An 18,525-nucleotide genomic window follows, 5' to 3' on the forward strand; every position below is an offset into this window, starting at 1 on the left:
CCACAATCCTTACTTTAATGGCACTTTTAAAGGCACAGACAAGGTTGCCAGTGTCCGCCCCTGTTGGTTATAGCTCTTAAGAGAGCAGGTTCTTTTATGAAGAGGGGTTGGAGTAACTATTTTGTGCATTATGGTTATTTTGAATGTGTAAACTTAAAGCCCACTTCTTCATTATCTGAAAGGGTTCATAGGGAGTTTGTGGATTTGTCAGAAACAGAGAGAGAAGCTGTCATGACTTCCCTAGCTTTGACCTCTCTGGCTTTTCTAAACTGCTCCCTTTTGATTTGTCCACTGTTGCACTTGATTTGCAGTCTGTGACAACATGGACAAAAATAGATTATGTGGTCCACCATTAACTTTTGTCCACCATTCTTCTATTGATGGAGTGTCTGTAGTCTTCCAATATTGTGCACAAAGGTTTGTGCACAATATTGAGGGCCCAATCCTATCCAACTTTCCAGCTCAGTGCAGCCACAATGCAGCCCTGAGATAAGGGAAAGAAGGTTCCCATACATTGAGGAGGCCTCTGTGACTGCCTCCCCAACGCAGGAAGCACTGCATATACCATTGGCATAACAGCACTGGCATTGGAAAATTGGATAGGATTGGGCCCTAAGAGCCCAAGCCTATGCAAGTCTACTCAGAAGTAAGTTCCATTACAGTTAATGAGGCTTACTCTTAGGAAAGTGTGGATAGGATTGCAGCCTAAGGGTCCAACCCTATCCAATTTTCCAGGGCCAGTGCAGCCATGCCAGTGGGGCATGTGCTGCATCCTTTGGTGGGGAGGTAGTCACAGAGGCCTCTTCAATGTTAGGGAACATTTGTTCCCTTACCTCTGGGCTGCATAGCAGCTGCACCAGTGCTGGAAAGTTGGATAGGATTGGGCCCTAAAACAGTTGCAGAAGAAGCACCAGCAAACAGCTACTGGAAAAAGACATCATACTGCAGAGTACATGGGTGCAACTGTAAAACATGTTTACTGCTTACATGACGCAGAAGTTACGGTGGGCTGTTTTAATTAATCTCCATTGTTGTTTCAAAATAATTCAGAATAGTTGGCAGGAAGAGGGGAACATTATGGGATGGAAAATACATAAAAATCAGCAAGCATGTTTTTAAAATGAACATTTATATTCTTATAATGATGAATATGTGCAGAATATAAACATATATTTTTACCAATCCTATAATTATTACTATCATGCACCAAAGGTAACAGAATATAAGGGACTGTGGACCAAATCCTATCCAATTTTCCAGTGCCAGTGTAGCTGTGCCAGAGGGGCATAGTCACAGAGACCTCCTCAAGGTATGGGAACATTTGTTCCCTTACCTTGGGGCTGCATTGCCACTAAACCAGTGCTGGAAAGTTGGATAGGATTGGGCCCTGTTTCTAGTAGGCAACCTCTGTCCAGGGTGACCAGATACCATGGAGAACAGAGTGCCTATACGTTTATCCATTGTATAGAGGAGGGAATTTGGACAGGTGCAGGTCAACATGGATGGGTTTAAAAAGTTGCACCTGCCCAAATTCCCTCTTCTATACATTGGTTAAAGGTATAGACATTCTGTCCTCCATTGTATCTGGTCACCCTGCCTCTGTCCTATCCAGGTCTCTAGATTTATTTTCATGTTAAGGATCAGGAAAAAGTGAGAGAAGAGTACAGCTTGGTGTCAACATTTTTGTTTCATAGTTTCATCCACTCCCTGTTTTGATTTTCTTCTTATGTACCTTCTCCATTTAAAACCTTTATATGCTGATTTTCTACAAAATATATTCAAAGCTGTGTAGAAACATTTTAGAAACCTGTGTGATGAAATCCCAACAGAAGTTTTTGTCTTTAATGAAAAGCAGCCTGACGAGGCTGTGATCTTGATCCAAGGAGTGGCTTTTCCTCCTGACTGCTTTCTCTTTCAAAACTGCCCCCCCCCAGTTGCTTTCCCTCCTTACCCCATAAAGCTCAAGCTGTGCATTTTTAAGTGTGGGGCTGTGTGAATTCTTTCATGCTGTGCAGATGGCAGGCTTCCAAAATTGTACTGAAAGAAGAACAACTTAGAGCCAGTAGTGACATTTTAAAATAGATTATTAAATGGTTTGAAATGGGAATGCTCTTGAAACTCTTTGAAGGTTTTGAAAACTATCTGGTAAAGAAGCATTCTAACTGAGGATATTCCTGCATTCCGGCATATTCTGGAGAAATGAGAAAGGCACATAGCTGCACATTTCAGAAACAATATGTATGGGTTCCTTATACAGTGTACCCCCAGCAGCCGTGAATCTGCAGACTTGAGTCTCTGTGGATACTGGGGGAAAGCCACGTCCAGTTTGGTCATCATACTGGAAGGGGCTGCAGATTCACGTTATCTGTGGATTTGCGTACCTGTGGGTGGGGGTCTTGGAGCAGATCCCCCACAGATAGAAAGGACAGACTGTACCATCAGTGACTTGAAGCTGTCTTGGTGCTGTTCTTAGGCCAAATTCTATACTTCCTAAAATTAAGAAGTTCAGCCACATAAACAAGATTGGAATTTGGCCTATCTAGGTTATCTGGGAAATGTCTGGTTATGTGGAGATGGGTAAGGATATTAAAGGGGACAAATGTACTATTAGTATTTCTTTTAATTAATGTGATTGGCTTAGGCCCAATTCCTAACCAACTTTCCAGCACTGGCATAACTGTGCCAATGGGATGTGTGCTGCATCCTGCAGTCGGGTGGCACTCAAGGAGTCCTCCTCAAAGTAAGGGAAAGTTTGTTCCCTTACCTTGGAGCTGGATTGCCCTTATGTCAGTGCTGGAAAGGGGGTTAGGATTGTGCCCTTAGTTTTTCCAAAGAAAAGATATAAGGAGTGTTCTTTCTGAATAAAAATAAATGAGCATATTGCTACATTTTTCTTGTCACACATGACGTCATGACCAGTTTTTTAAAGAAATTCCACCTCAAATAGGAACAATTTTCAATAAAAACCTGCCCTGGTCCTGGAATTGAAATTACTTTGACATTTACTAACTGGTGGATGATATATACTGGGAACTAGATGAGAATTATGTCCATTTTGATTTTGGTCTGCTGGATGTTAGTCATTGTTTCCTTTGATGATTTTAATGAACAGGTCTGGAGGGGACACCATTTTATGGTTGCCCTGATCCTTCTTGGAGGGTCAGCACTGGCGTCACTAGGGGGTGCGGGGGGTACGGGCCGCACCGGGTGACGCGCGGGGGGTGACGCTTCCTGGGGGGAGGACACACTAACATCGCTGGGTTAGGAGCCACCACGTCATGCCATACACCGTTGGATGCGGAATGGCCAGCGGAGTGCAGTGCAAAAAACGGAGTTGAAATCGCTCCTTTCGTTCAAAAGTTATGGCCAAGAAACCGGAAGGAAAAAATGCATGGAGCCCTATGGAAAGTGAAAGTGAGCCGTATCGCGCGTTTACTCGCGAGTAGGCGTACTTGCCATAGTCCGTTGGAAAGGGCAGGCTGAGAGGAATCCAAGGACACCAGAATGGTCCCGATCCAATGAATGCAGCCCCCCCAAAACACCCAAGAAGCTCCCCCCTCCCAGCTGCTAGTCTGAGCCCTAAACGAAGCCAAGTGGCCGCGTTTACTCGCAAGTAGGCAGACTTGCCTTAGTCCAGGCAGCCTAAGCAGCCAGAAAGCAGCCCCCCCCCCCCCAAAAAAAAAAGAACAAAAAAGAGGCTTGAATGGTAAGGGGAAAGTTTTCTATTTTGCACTTGTGAAGCCAGCTGGGTCTTTACTCTGATGTGCCTGAAATAGAAGAACTTTAAACTGGGCACTGGGAGGGCTGAAGAGCTCACTGATTCTTTTTGGGGGGTTGTTATTGCAGGCAGACTACAGAGTAAGCTCCATTGACCACTATGGAACTTACTTCAGAGTAGACATGCCTAGGATTGGGCTCACAGGCTGCAATCCTACCCACACTTTCCTGAGAGCAAGCCCCATTGACCACAATAGGACTTACTTCAGAGTAGACATGCCTAGGATTGGGCTCACAGGCTGCAATCCTACCCACACTTTCCTGAGAGTAAGCCCCATTGACCACAATAGAACTTACTTCAGAGTAGATTCACTTGGTGGAACAGGACTGGCTCCCCCTTATTTAATTATTTTATTTTAATTTAATTATTTATAATTATTTATTTTAATTTGCTTAATGATGTCACTTCTGGCCATGACATCACTTCCAATGGTCCTGGACAGATTGTCATTCTAAAAAGTGGGTCCCAGCGCTAAAAGTTTGAGAACTGCTGCAGTAAGGTGTTAGTAAGTTGACATGTGTGTGTGTGTGAGTGACTCTACACGTTTTCAAAATCACTAAAATCAGAATTTGGATGAATAAGACCATCATGTTATATATCAATCAATGCACACTTTCATGCAGAATGCAACGAAACAAGCCACATTGAAATATCTGTGTTATAACAAAAGGTACAACAAAAAAATGGTGGGGGTGGGGTGATGGTACATCACCACACCCACCTGGGGTGTTACCCCACCCACTACATGGGGTGACGCACAGGCCTCCGCACTGGGTGATGCAAATCCTAGTGACACCACTGAGGGTCAGTACCAGAAGCTGATAAGAACATAGGAAAAGATCCTACAATGACTCATCTGTTACTTCCAGGTAACCCACTAGCAGGAGATGAAGGCATGTTCCTCTTTCATTGTTGCTCCATTGCACATGGTATGCAGAAGCACAGTGTTGGGGGAATCCTGATCAACATCATTGCCTCTGGCCTATGATGTACCACAAGATTTTGTATTGTCCCTCCTGCTATTCAACATCTACATGGAACTGCAGGGACCTGTTATCCAGGGTTTGGCACAAGGCAGTCACTTCTGGATTCTCACTGGAGGAGGAGGCATTGGCAGTTTTGCACCCACTGTTCCTTGAAGGGGTGCCTCCACAGGAGAAGGAACAGGGTGTGTGAAGCCACTGTAGAAAGTGTTCCCTCCTCTGGGGTGAACACAGAAGTGATGTCACAGTAACATGTGGTGTGCCATCCCTGCCCTGAGCACCAGGGCAGTGCGATACGCCACTGACTACCAGCAATACTTGTACCATCAATTGCAAGACACTAGCATAGGCTGCAGCTAGAAAGATTTCATAGACAAATAGACACAGACCATAGGGAAGTGCCAGTTCACACAAACTCACTCAACACAATCATGGTTTAACTGCCCCCAGGCAGTTTTGATGCTTTGTGGGAGGTGCTACTTCATGTGAGGTACACCAGGCTTCCCTCCCACTTTGAGGCTGAACTCACTCCCCACCCCCCACTTTGAGGCCAGTAGTATATTATTGGCAGGGTCTGAAGCCTACATCACAAATATTTCAGGTTTCTTTCATAAAGTCAAGAAAATGGAACCACTGCTTAAGCAGATGGAAGCTGAAGCACCTAACACAATGTTTCTCAAATTGTGGGTTGGGACCCACTAGGTAGGTGGCGAGCCAATTTCAGGTGGGTCCCCATTCATTTCAATATTTCATTTTTAATATATTAGACTTGATGCTACCATGGTATGTGACTGCATTTGGGGAAATGTTACAGACCTGTACTTTTAATAAGCTACTATGTATATGCTTTTCACAATGATAGTAAATGGGACTTACTCCTGGGTAAGTGTGGACAGGATTGCAGCCTAGGATTGTAAAAAATTTTCCTGCTTTATCACTTGTTCAAAAAATGTCACTTCTGATCATGACATCATTTCCAGTGGGTCTTGACAGATTCTCATTCTAAAAAGTGGGTTCCGGTGCTAAATGTGTGAGAACCACTGACCTAACAGATAAATCTAAGAAGTAAACCTGTAAAGCCATTTAGTTATTTGATTTTTCTCTGTAAGCTGCTTTGTGAACTTTTAGTTGAAAAGCGGTATATAAATACTGTTAATAATAATAATAATAATAAACCTTTTTTTATTCTGGGTAAACTAGGGTTACAACATCTAACAGGCTTCTCATGTGTTCTGCTTTTATTTATTTCTGTACCTAGTAAAGTTTGGGGCTTTGTAGTTTTTCAAGCAGCCCTCAGAAGTAAAACTGAGGGCCACAATATATTTTACGTGTAAACCATGTGCTTGGCAACTGCATGCTTGTGTTTCCCCCCAAAAGTCATGGGAAGTCTGATGCAGATTAGAACCATCGTGCGAGAGAAGGGCTTGTCTAGTCTTTCTCCCTTGCCATAGCCCAGGTCCAAACTGGCCCTGCTGAGGCTGCTATTTGTCCTGAGTGCAAAGCCCCCATTAGTACTGTGATGAAGACCATCTCACACTTTGTGCATTACACTTCCCGTGCATGTTTGGATTCTTCAAGGAAGGCCTGAGGTATGTCATGGCAATTTGTCTTGGCTTTCATTGCTATGTCCCAACTTGATTCCCAGGGGAGGGGGGATTAATTGCAATCAGAATGATGTTTTAAGACTTCATCCAAAGCCATTTGTCCAGTCTGTGGATAGACCATTGCCATCTGACATCCAGCACAGAAGGCTGTTGAGTGAGATGTGAAAGAGGTGCCAACTGACCTAGCAGCCTGGTGTGCCCCTGTCCTCCCACTCCACACCCTCTTAATGTTCAGCCCAAACTGTTTATTGGAGAGCAAAGAGGCAAATCACCCTTAAATCACCCATTTATTTATTTATTTTTTAAACCAGACAGCCAGGATGCTTTTAAAATATTGAGTTTATTGAAGAAAAAAGAATAAAGCATAAAATAGGAGAGACAGAAAGTTGGGGCAGGAAGTGGTACAAAATAAATCAAAAACAGTAACTACATAGTCCTTACACTAGACTAGAACCTACCCTTAGGCCAGTGGTATTCAAACTGGGGCGTCATGACGCCCCAGCCTGTGGGTCCTGGCCTCTGCCCCCTTAAGGGGCGGGGGCAGTCAGGAGACAGGGGGAAGGCAGTGGCGCGATCCACAGGATCGTGCCACTCACGGGGGCTGCAGGCACTTGAGTGCACTTGCCCAAGCCTCCTACAGCCTCCCGGGGGTGCGGGAAGCCATGTGCAACCTTTGGCAGGGCTCCCCAGGTCAGGAAAAGTGAAAGCGGAGCGATTGCGCCCACTCCACAAAACTGGAAGTGAAGCATGATCCCTCCGCTTTCCCTTCTGACAGGGCTGCTGCGGGGCGATCGCGCTCCACTTCCGCTTTTGCGGAGACAGAGCAGATTGCTTCACTCTCCCTTTCCCTGACCTGGGGCGCCCTGCAGGCACGCGCGCAGGGCTCCCCGCACATAGGAACGGCTGCTGCAGGGACTGGTGAGTGCATCCCAGTCCCTGCAGCCCCCTGAGCGACTCACGTCGCTGCCTTCCCCCTGCTCCTGCTGTCTCCCCCCCCACCCCCGCAAAGTCTTACTGCAGGTTTCAAACTCCCAGAGAGTTTGAAAACAGCAGCCTTAGGTAGATGGAAGATGCTGTTTCCCCCCTTCAGTTTGCAGATGAACTGTAATCTTGCAGCAGTTCAGCCTGCTCATTGGAACAAGTGCATAAACCTGAACTCATTCTCCCTCTTAATGGGAGAGGCATTTCAGCCTATCTAATTGGCTAGTACTGAGGTGGGAAAACCTAGCTCAGCCCCTGAATCTTCCCCCTAGCCCTGATCAGCTGGATGGAAATAACCAATAGGCAGCTGTTACCAGAACCCAGTGGCAGGGGCAGGGAGGAAGTCAAGGTGGTGGGCAGGATTGGGGCCAGTGCATGCCAAATCCTGACCACCTATCCAGGCCTGATCTGCCTCCCGGTCAACACAGACTTGCACCAGTGATCGAGCTGGTGCAGGTTCAAATTGGCCCATAGAGGCTGCTGGAGCTTACCCCAGGGCAAGGGAACAAATGTTCCCATACCTTGGGGAGACCACCAGAAGTCAAAAATCTCCCACAGGATACATCGATAGCTTCACTGATGCCGTTACATCACCACATGGGGATTTAGATAAGATTGGGCTGCCTGGCTGCAATCATATACAAGCTTATCTAGGATAAGGTCCCATTAAACCTAATGGAACTTACTTCTAAGTAGACATGTGTAGGCCTGTTTGTTTCTTCTGGATTTGCTTGTAGCAAATAAAATATAATGATGAGGGAAATAAGGAATGAGGCTGCTGACAGGGTGAAAAGGAAACATCAGCAATCGACTCAACAGTAAAGTGCTTAAACTGTTCTGCTTTTCATAAAATCAATTTTACATTTTACAAAAGTAGTACTACTGTAAAAGCAGGCAAGAAGAATCTGTATTATTACATTCAGAAACAAAATATGCATTTATCATCTTTTATAATAAAACTGTCATAGCTTTTAAGTCCTCTAGTAAACACCTATCTGTAAAAGTAACAAGATGTATTATAGGAACATAACATTTGAGGCACTGCTTATTATCTTTCACGCAGTAACTTTGTACGTGTTGAGAAAGCTGTCTGGATTTCACAGTTACTTCGGCATTTCAATTCTGCTTTGTGAAGATACTGAAGTATGCATTTGATGTCAGCAGTGAAAGTCAGTCTGATCAAAGGTATCAGCTTATCTGGTTGTGAGCCAATAAAGTCAAGCTACATACAAAACTTCTCCCTGGCCGGGTCTGGAAGACAAAGTTCTTACTGCACAGATTGGGCTTTACCTTTTCATGACTCACAGTGAAACCCTATTCAGTATGAAATGCAGCATGTATGTCTCGTTGTTTGGCAATAATAATTATCAGTTGATTATTTCAGTTATAGTCATATCCATAAAATGGAGTTTCCAGTTATTCTGATTAAACAGCTAAGTTATCACTGCTTCCTTTGATAACGATAATGAATCTAGGGCTATCCTTCACTATAATTTGATAAAGCAGAAGAATCTCTGATGTCACGTCCCGCTTTAAGCCAGTTGGACCAGTTGCTATTAATTGGGCCCCACTCCTAAGCGGGCCTGTACTAATCTAGTCTTGTCAAATACACACAACACATTGCAATGGACATTCTGAATTTTTTTTCTAAACAAAAAAATAAAATCAATATTTCTACTAAATCATGTCACAGTCACTAAAAAAAGTGGCTTTGTAACTATTTACTTTTCAAAGGTAATCTACACATTTTGTTTGCTTACTTGTCAGCTTATATGTATGCAATTTTATATTATATTAAAATGTGCTTAGATCTATTTGGTCCATTAACTCACATGCATTTCTTAAGCGCACATTCTACCATAGAGAAATAAAGTCCATAATACATTTTATTTATATTGCTTCCACAGACCTTGCCAGTGAACTTGGGGCATCACAAAAAAAAATTCCAATTGAGTTCCACTGCTCCTAACTCTGGCCCTGTCTGGTGTATGTTCCCTGTTCTGTTGTGGCAAGCTTGCTTCTATAGAATGATATGCAGAGTTCATCCTTGAGTTGGTGGCTATGGGATTGTTCTAATCTAGTCAATCTGCTTTGTCTCTTGAAAAAAATGTATGGGAAGGGCAATCCCCCCCCCCCACATTTGGTACAAAGACACAATTACTTAAATGGAAGGCAAATGGAAAATTTAAGCTGGAAAAATGGGGGGGGGGGAGGACTGCCATTTCTAATCCCCCCAAAATAAATGTGGAAAATATAAAAACTATGTTTAGCATAAATGAAATTTATTTTTTTAATCTATTATTTAGTTGAAATGATCTGTTTACCAATTAAGTATATCAGCGGGAAGACATCGTCTTTGCATCTCACACATCCATTCATCCACTGATGTAGCCTGGAGCGTTGATGATCAATTATTCAGCAAGGCATTTTAAGCTGCATCCATCCTTTCATAGCATGTCATCTGCTGGATTGCAAACCATAGCAAAAGAAAGAAAGAAACCCCACAGTATATTTCCTAAACTGACCTGAAATTTCACTTGCTAGAAATGCAATTCTGTGGGGCTATTAGCATTGCTTGTTATTGCTGGAAGATATGAATTCCCAATTCTTCAGAATGGAAGGAATAGGCTGCTTCTCAATTGTCCAAACATGCAGCTTTTAATTAAACAAACCAAGTTACCCTTCTGGCACACTGTATAATCATATATCTTTGTCTGCAGTCACATCTAATAGCATACAATTATGACTACAAGGAATGGGTTTGAGATTGATCAGGGTCCTTATCTGGAAAAAGCATTAGTTCACCTTCTAATGTTACTGACTGTGACCTTGTAGTGGGAACTGCTGCTTGAATGCAAGGAAAAGCAATGTAATAAAATCAAGCATTGATTTTTTTTCTTTTAACCTCCTTCCCTCTCTTCAACACTTACATAGTGCTCTGATCTTGAACTGATTATTTGCATTGATGCAATTTAATAACAATGATAATGTAAGACTAAAATATTTGTATGTTGCCTTTCTCCTCCATCAGGATGGACTCAAGGTGGCTCACAACTGAATTCACAATAAGCATAGAAGAGCCAGCTTAACATCATTGTTGGCATCCTTCAGTCTCGGAAGACTATGGTATCGCGCTCTGAATGGTGGTTCTGGAACAGAGTGTCCTTTCCAGTGCACGAAGCCCGGGTAAAGTAGATATGGAGGATAGACTGTTTCCCATGCAGCAAATCCCCCCTCTCCACATCACTGAAATGGTCCAATGGAAAGGCAGAGACCAATACGGTTGGTTCCAGCGGTGTCGCAGGAGTTGCCAGAACATGACTGTGTTCAGCCATGAACTGCCTCAGAGACTCTGGCTCCGGATTTTGCCTCGAGGTTGACACCTGAAGCCTTTTCCATAACTGGATGTAGCCACAAGGCAGTGGAGGTTTGGGATCAGAGCTTTTCTTCTCTCAGATGAGCTGCCTTCCCAGGCTATCGAGTCCCATCTACCCGGTGGCTGTTTAGTCACCTCTTACAACAAGTACAGCCAAACTGAGGGCCTAGTCTTATCCCCAGCCCCCAGAGGAAAACAGCCTAACAACGTGGCGATAAAAGAGATCTCTGGTAAGAAGCAGCTAAGGCAGAGCAAATGTCTATCAAAACTGTCACATTTTGGCAGAAAATGGCCATGGTAGGGATTGTACCAATCTCTCCTGAAAAGGAGCTCCAGAGGGTGCCACATATGAGAAGGCCTTCCCATGCATTACCACTACTGAACTTCCATGAAAAATGGCAAGGATAGGAGGGGTCTCTCCTGATAATCTCAGGGAATGGGCCAGTAGCATAGCTACAGGGAGGGTGGCATGGTATGTATTAAAGATGCTGCAATGCGCCATGTAAGTGGCCCTTCTTACCACTATTGGAGCCATTCCTGGCAGTGACAGCAATGCTGTGCATTGCTGTCGCTGCCCAGAATGGCTCTGTTGTCAAGTGGGAGGGGCCACTTACACAACGTGTTTCGGCACCTGTAATACTTTCTGATGCTCCTGTAGCTACACTACAGGAATGGACACATTCATATGGGAACAGACTGTCCTTCAAAGATTTACAGTGCACTCCTAAGCAAGTGTACTCAGAAGTAAGTCCCATTGAGCCAATTCAACTTACTCTCAAATAAGCGTGTTTAGCATTGCAGTTTTAATAAGTTTAACATTTAAATGAAAATATAGTACTAGAAATAACTCATCCCTATTTCTAGTCACTAAAATGCTCTAAAATGCACTAAAATAAAAAGTGTACTTTAACTCAGAAAGATGCTCAAAACAGTGCTAATCTAGAGCAAGGGTGTCCAAATGTATTGGCAGGAGGGCCACCTCATCTCTCAGACACTGTGTTGGGGGCCAGGGGGAAAAAATTAAATTACATTTCAAATTGGAATAAATTTATGTAAATGAATATATTAGAGATGGAACTTTTATGAATGAATGAAGGTCTTGCAATAACTTAAGGCCTATAGAAGGCCTTGCACAAAACAAGGCCAGCCTTTCCTTTGCTGCCAATGCTGTATCACAGATGCGAAACAGCAAGCAGTGGAGGGAGCCCTTGTCCCACAGTTCACACAAGAGGTCGAACAGTTAGCTGTCACACTGACAGCAGTTGCGTTGGGCCAGCACAGGCTCCAGCAAGTCTCTGGAGGGCCAGAGGCTCATTGGAGACTAGGGGCTTCCTGTGGGCCCGCAGGCCGGATTGGGAGTCCTCAAGGGCCGGGGTTCAGGCACCCCTGATCTAGAGCAAAGTGCATGGATGGCGAAGAGCCCAATCCTATCCAGTGTTCCAGCACTATTGCAGCCCTGCCAACAGAGCATATGCAGCAGCCTGTGGCGGGAGGGGGCAATCACAGAGGCCTCCTTAAGTCAAGGTAGCGGTCTCCAAAGTGGAGACTGCTGTGTTCTGGGAAAGGCTTCGCTGGTGTGAACGGTACTTACCATCCTTCCGGGGAATCTCATGGTCATGGCTCCGCTCTCCCCTGAGCTAAACCCTGAACATTGTGCCCAGATTTCCATGCAGACACGGCTAGCTGGAGTGCAGTTCAGGGGATAGCAGCGCTGTGACCACGAGGCTCCCTGCAGAACAGTAAGCGCTGTTCATGTGGGGGAGGAGTTACGCAGGGTGCAGGATCTGGCCCGTGGGCCAGAGTCTGGAGAGACCTGAGTTAAGGGAATGTTTGTTCATTTGGTGCTGCATTTTTGTTTGGTGCTGCATTGCGGCCGCATCTGTTCTGGACAGTTGGATAGGATTGGGCCCAAAGACTTAAAGTTCTGCATCTATGGAAAAAATGAAGAGTGTCCCCCTTCAACCATCCCTGCTCCTACCCAGTGGTGTAGCTAGTGGGGGGCGGGGGCAGTCCGCCCTGGGTACCACCCGGGGGGGGTGACACACCACAAATGCCCCAACATCACTAACATCGCGAAGGTTAGGAGTAACCCCATCATATTATATACTGTAGGATGTGAAATTTTCTGCGGAATGCAATGTAAAACATTGGATTGAAATATCTCCTTTCCATCAAAAGTTATGGCCAAAAAACTGGAAACAAAAAAATGCATGGAACCCTATGGAAAATGAAACTGAGCCATATTGCATGTTTACTCATGAGTAGGCGAACTTGCCATAGTTCTTCGGAAAGGGCAGGCTGAGAGGAATCCAATGACACCATAATGGTTCCTATTCAATGAAAGCAGCCCCCAAAAAACACCCAAAAAGGAAATCCCTCCCTCCAAGCAGATGAATGTATTGAGCCCTATGGAAAGAGAAAGTAAGCCACGAGGTCGTGTTTACTTGTGAGTAAGCAAACGTTCCTTGGCTCCTGGTCGAGTCAGGCAAAGGGGAATGTAAGGCTGGCTGCATGGTCCCAATCTGATGAAAGTGGAGCTCAGCAAATGCTCCAGAAGGCAGCACACCCCAAAGAATAAAACAGAGATTTCAGCTGGTAAGGTTCATTTTATTTGTTCTTAGACCTGTAAAACCAGGTGGGTCCTGATAGTGGTATGCTTGAAATATAAGAATTTACACTGAACTGGGCACTGGGGAGGGCTGAAAATCTCACTGATATTTTTGTGGGGGGTGTTCTTGCAGGGAGGCTACAGAGAAAATTCACTTGGTGGAATAGGGCTGGCTTCCCCTTATTTAATTATCTGTTTTTCTTTAATTTAATTATTTATAATTATTTTATTTTGCTTGATGATGTCACTTCCAGCCATGACATCACTTCTGGTGGGTCCTGGACAGATTGTCATTCTAAAAAGTGGGTCCCACTGTTAAAAGTTTGAGAACCACTGCCTTAACTCAAAACAGGCCAATGAGACATCCTGGAAGGGGAGGTGACACCCTAGTGACCAAAACTCTGGAAATCGTGGCTTTTAGGAATAATACCATCATGTTATATTCCATGTGATGTAGAATTTCATCCATTGTTGTGAGGAAATATTCACTGCATTTATTTTCTGGCCATTATTATTATTAATTTCATGTCATGACTATTACTATGTCTCAGTCTCACCTACTTCACAGGGTTGTTGTGAGGACAAAATAAGGGGAGGAACCATGTACACCATTCTGAGCTGCTTAGAGCAAGGGTGGTATAAAAATGTGAATTAATTAATAATTAATAAATTAATTAATAATATAATTAATAATTAATTATGTTGAATGGGGTGACAAAAATTTATGGGCCCCAGGAATCAACTGACCTAGCTACACCTCTGCTCCTACCTGCCCGTTCCCTACCTATTGGAATCTTGCAAATCACATTCTATAAGCACTGAGTATTCTCATGTCTCTGGAGATAGTTGATTGACCAGGATAGAAAAGAATGGGTGCGCACACGCCTGAAACAGAGTTCTTTGGGTCCTGCTTGTCCAGCCACAGAAGGAAACAAGAATATGATCATAGCTGTCTGCTTTCATATTTTGCAGAACTCAAACTGGGAAAGGACTGGATAACCGAGAAAAAGTTTAGATTACATATTGAATGATTAGAGTGAGAAGATAAGGAAATACTGTAAACACACTGATATTACTGGAATGGAATGGAAACATTTAAGCAAACCAGAAAGTTTAAGGAAGGGCAGAAGGTAAGAAATATGACAGTTTTCTCAGTCGATCGCAATCTTAGTACCTGAGGTCAAACCCCGATGAGATTGAAGGGGAGGCTGATGTCAGCATTTGGCATTCTAAGATAAATAGTTGTGCAAATATGGTTAATTTGAATATCATGGACTGAAAATGTGTGTCAGGGTTGCCTAATCAGTAGGTTCCCAGCAGAGTATTTGAGAAAGGTCAGGAAGAGGCAAAGTTCAGGCTAGGCAGGCAGGTCAAAGAGGATCAAGGAAACAAGGCTGAGAGTGGAGACAAGGATTGCTTAGCCTTAGACAATTAGTGTGCAGAAAATAAATGCAGGTGGGTCACAAGTGGAAGCACAATGCTGGTAAGCATCACCCTCAACCTATATTGCCTTGGTGGGACTGGGGCACACACACATTGTTTAATGATTGGTAAGGTTGTACTGGAGAACTCTTTTTTTGTTACCTTGGTGATTGTCTATGGCAGGAGTGGTCAAACCTCATATTGCGAGCCACATGTAGCTCTTTGACATATAATGTACTGCGCGCGGAAATATTTTGGCTGAGCTCCTTATTGCATTACAATTAAGTCATTTCTGCCCAAGGTTACAGATATGCAACAAGGACCAAATGTGTGTACCCATGGGCAAGGCACAAATGGGTTACTATAAAAGGTAAATAAAAAACATTCAAGCTTTATTTACAGTGTATAAACTGAGAGTTCCCTGGATTAAAACACAAGTTTAATGTTCATGGTGAGTAAATAGATTTAAGAATTTAAATTATTTTTAAATACTGCACTCTTAAACTCCTTACGTTTATCATATGTGGCTCTTAGATTAAGGCAGTTTGGCCATCCCTGGTCTATGGCATCCCCTCAGGGGATGTCCTCCATGCTTTTTAACATCTACAGTTGAAGCCATTAGGACAGTTCATCCAGAGATTTAGGGTTGAGTGTCATCAATATGCAGATGACAGGCAGCTTTACCTTTCATTTCAGCTGTAGCTGAGGAGGCAGTAGAGATCCCAAATTGCAGTCTGGAGTCAGTGTTGGATTGATTGAGGGTTAACAAGCCAAAATTAGATCTGGGCAAAATAGAAGTACTGTTAGTGCAAAGACCTATGACCTGGAAATTAGATTTTAACTCTGTTTAAATGGGGTGCACAGGTGTTCATTGCTCAACAACCTTCTGCTTAACAGTGAACCACATGACATGACAGTGGTCAAAGCACAACAAAGAGGCTCTTAAAGAGGCATCAGATCTCCCATAGCCTGCAGCAGTGTGTCTGTTTACACAACAAAGAGGCTCTGAACACAAAGAAGAGGCAATTTATCTCCTGTGCAGCCAGCTAGTCTGGCAGGGAGTGTCAGTTTACATAACAAAGGCACTAGATTGGGCTGAATGTTTGCTTAATGACCTAATCGCATAACAACGGGGATCAGAGAACATATCCTTGTTTTTAAGTGATGCACATCTCCGCTGTCCTTGAAGGACCAGGTTTGCAGTTTGAGTGTTCTCTTGGACCTAGCCTGGTACCTGGATGTTTAGATATCAGCAATGCCTGGAGCTTTGGCTGATACACATCACAGCATTTTATTTGATCTCAGAAGGAGTCTTGTTTATTTCAACTGGATTCTCATATACTGCTGCCTAGTGGTGAAACTATTTAGCCATCTAGCCCAGTGCTGGCTTGTAATAACTGGTGGCAGCAGCTCTCCAGGGTTTCAGCCAGGGACCTTTCAAGGCCTACCTGAAGATTTCAGGGATTGAACCTGGGACCCTTCTGCAAAGCATGTGCTCCCATCTTGGAGCCACAGGCCATCTCCCATTCACTCCCTGGTGGATCATTCCGAAGTGGTCAGCAGCTTGCAGAATTGCAAACTGCATCTCTTGAGCTACTGCCTCATGAATGGTAATAAACTAGATCACAGTGCCAGTAAACCACATGACTGCCTGCAACAAATCACTGTTGCTATGATATCTAAACTTGGATGTCCTCTAATTTCCTTACACTGCATACTGATAAGGATGGGCCACAGGGTATTGGCTCACTACAGTGCAGGATTCCTTCCCAGCTTCCTAACGGTTGCCTTTGATGGGTTTATAACCTTGGAGCTGCATTTGATCTGCAACTCTCCTGAGGAATCATCATATTAATCAGACAGGAAGATTCCGACATTGATGTCTCAGGAATTGCTTCAAGCTAGTATGACCTCTATAGTCTCATCAGGGACTAAGTCTTTCGCATATGCTTTTATCTCATCCTGTTGACCTAATTGCTTGCTGGCTTCATCTCTTTTCAGGAAAAAAGGAGTACCTGTGGCGGGGGGGGGGGAACAGTTGCCAAGAATGCACTACAGAGCAAGATGTGTAACAATCTAATACTGGAAGAAATTTAGGATTGCAGAATACAATACAGTACCTTTTAAGGCAGTGGTTCTCACCCTTTTTAGCCTGGGACCCACTTCTGAGAATGACAATCTGTCTGGGGCCCATCGGAAGTGATGTCAGCAACCTGGAAGTGATGTCATAGCCAGAAATGACATCAAACAGCAAGTGACATCACTGTGATGTCAGAGCCGGAAGTGATGTCATCAAGCAGGAAGTTCTTGCCTAGAAACTCAAACTGTAAATGACAAGAGCCGGTATTCCAGCTCAGAAGCTTCTTCCAATTCTCCCTGCCCTCACTACCATTGCTATCAAGCAAAAAATAAAACAACATCTGGAACAAAATATTTGTGTATTTACTACTGTTTTTATTTCTGTCTTTATTTACAAAATCTCAAGCTACTTCTTGTATTGCGCTTGAAACTAACAAACATTGATGTGGCTATTGATACTGTGCTCAGCACTAGCCAGAAACAAGTGCACCCTACTCATGCACCTCAATACAAGAAGTAACTTGAGCTTTTGTAAATAAAGGAAATAAAAACAGCTGTATCCCCCTCAGAAGGAAGATAAGCAGGGACGCTTCCCCTCATCTCCCCCAAGCCTAAGCATGTCTACTCAGAATTGACTCCCATTATTGACAATGGGGCTTACAGACAGAATTGCAGCCTAAGAAAGGACAGGAAGGGTGCACATCAGAGAAGTGGCTGGGGGAGCAGCACTCTCCCTGGGTGCTTCGCCCCCACATGCCAGGCTTGCCCCCCCTCCCCCATCCTGGTTGCTCTCTTGGCAGCCAGGCAACCAGGGATCCCCCCTCACCCCAGCAAAGATATAAAGAAAGGATGTGCTAGCCAGGGCAGGAAAGGATTGTGGCTTCCAGGCAATTTCAGAGAGGAAGAGAGGTTGTGATGCAGAGGGCGGAAACGACAGTGGGGTGGCTGCAGCGGTGATGCTGCTTTCAAAGCAGGCTCACAAGAGGGGAGATCACACGGGTCTGCCTCTACTCACCCAAGCCCTGTGTTCAGGTCTCCACCTACACTCTCCAGCCCAGTCCAGCTGCAAGGGGGGGGGGAGCTGCTCTGTCTTGCAACCCTGAGGCAGCCCATCCCATCAAGGCAGCCAAGCTGACAAAGGTTGGTGGGGAGAAGCCTAGCTGGCTCTTCTTTGGTCCTTCTTTGCCTGCAATCCAAGCATGCACTCCGCGATTGGCCCTTCTGAGGGAAGCCTCCAAGTGCAGAGGGAGGTCCAGGTGGAAGGCAGCAGCACGCTTTCTGGGGAAAAGCAGCACGCTGCTTTCTTTGCACATGTGCAAGCTGCTCTTAGTTACGTCTCAATGCCGGGAAGTTTAAAATGGCGACGCCCAGGCTTTGCCCACTTCCAAAATGGTGCCGCCTAGGTCTTTTGCCATCTTCCAAGATGGCTGCCACCAGCTTCTTGCGACCCACCAATCAGATTGCGACCCACCAAGTGGGTCCTGACCCACAGTTTGAGAACCACTGTTTTAAGGGGAAAGGACTCTTGCTCAGTGGTAGGCCACATGGTCTGAATTCCTAACAGGCCAGATTTAATCCTTGGTGGAACTGGATAAGACTAATCATTGGTTTTTTGTCCATAAATTCTTATAAAAGCTAGGGGCCTACTTATTGATCCTCCCACATTCTATAAAATAAGGGATACAATGGGATCT

Source organism: Tiliqua scincoides, chromosome 7, assembly GCF_035046505.1.
Source record: "Tiliqua scincoides isolate rTilSci1 chromosome 7, rTilSci1.hap2, whole genome shotgun sequence".
NCBI classification, from domain to species: Eukaryota; Metazoa; Chordata; class Lepidosauria; order Squamata; family Scincidae; genus Tiliqua; species Tiliqua scincoides.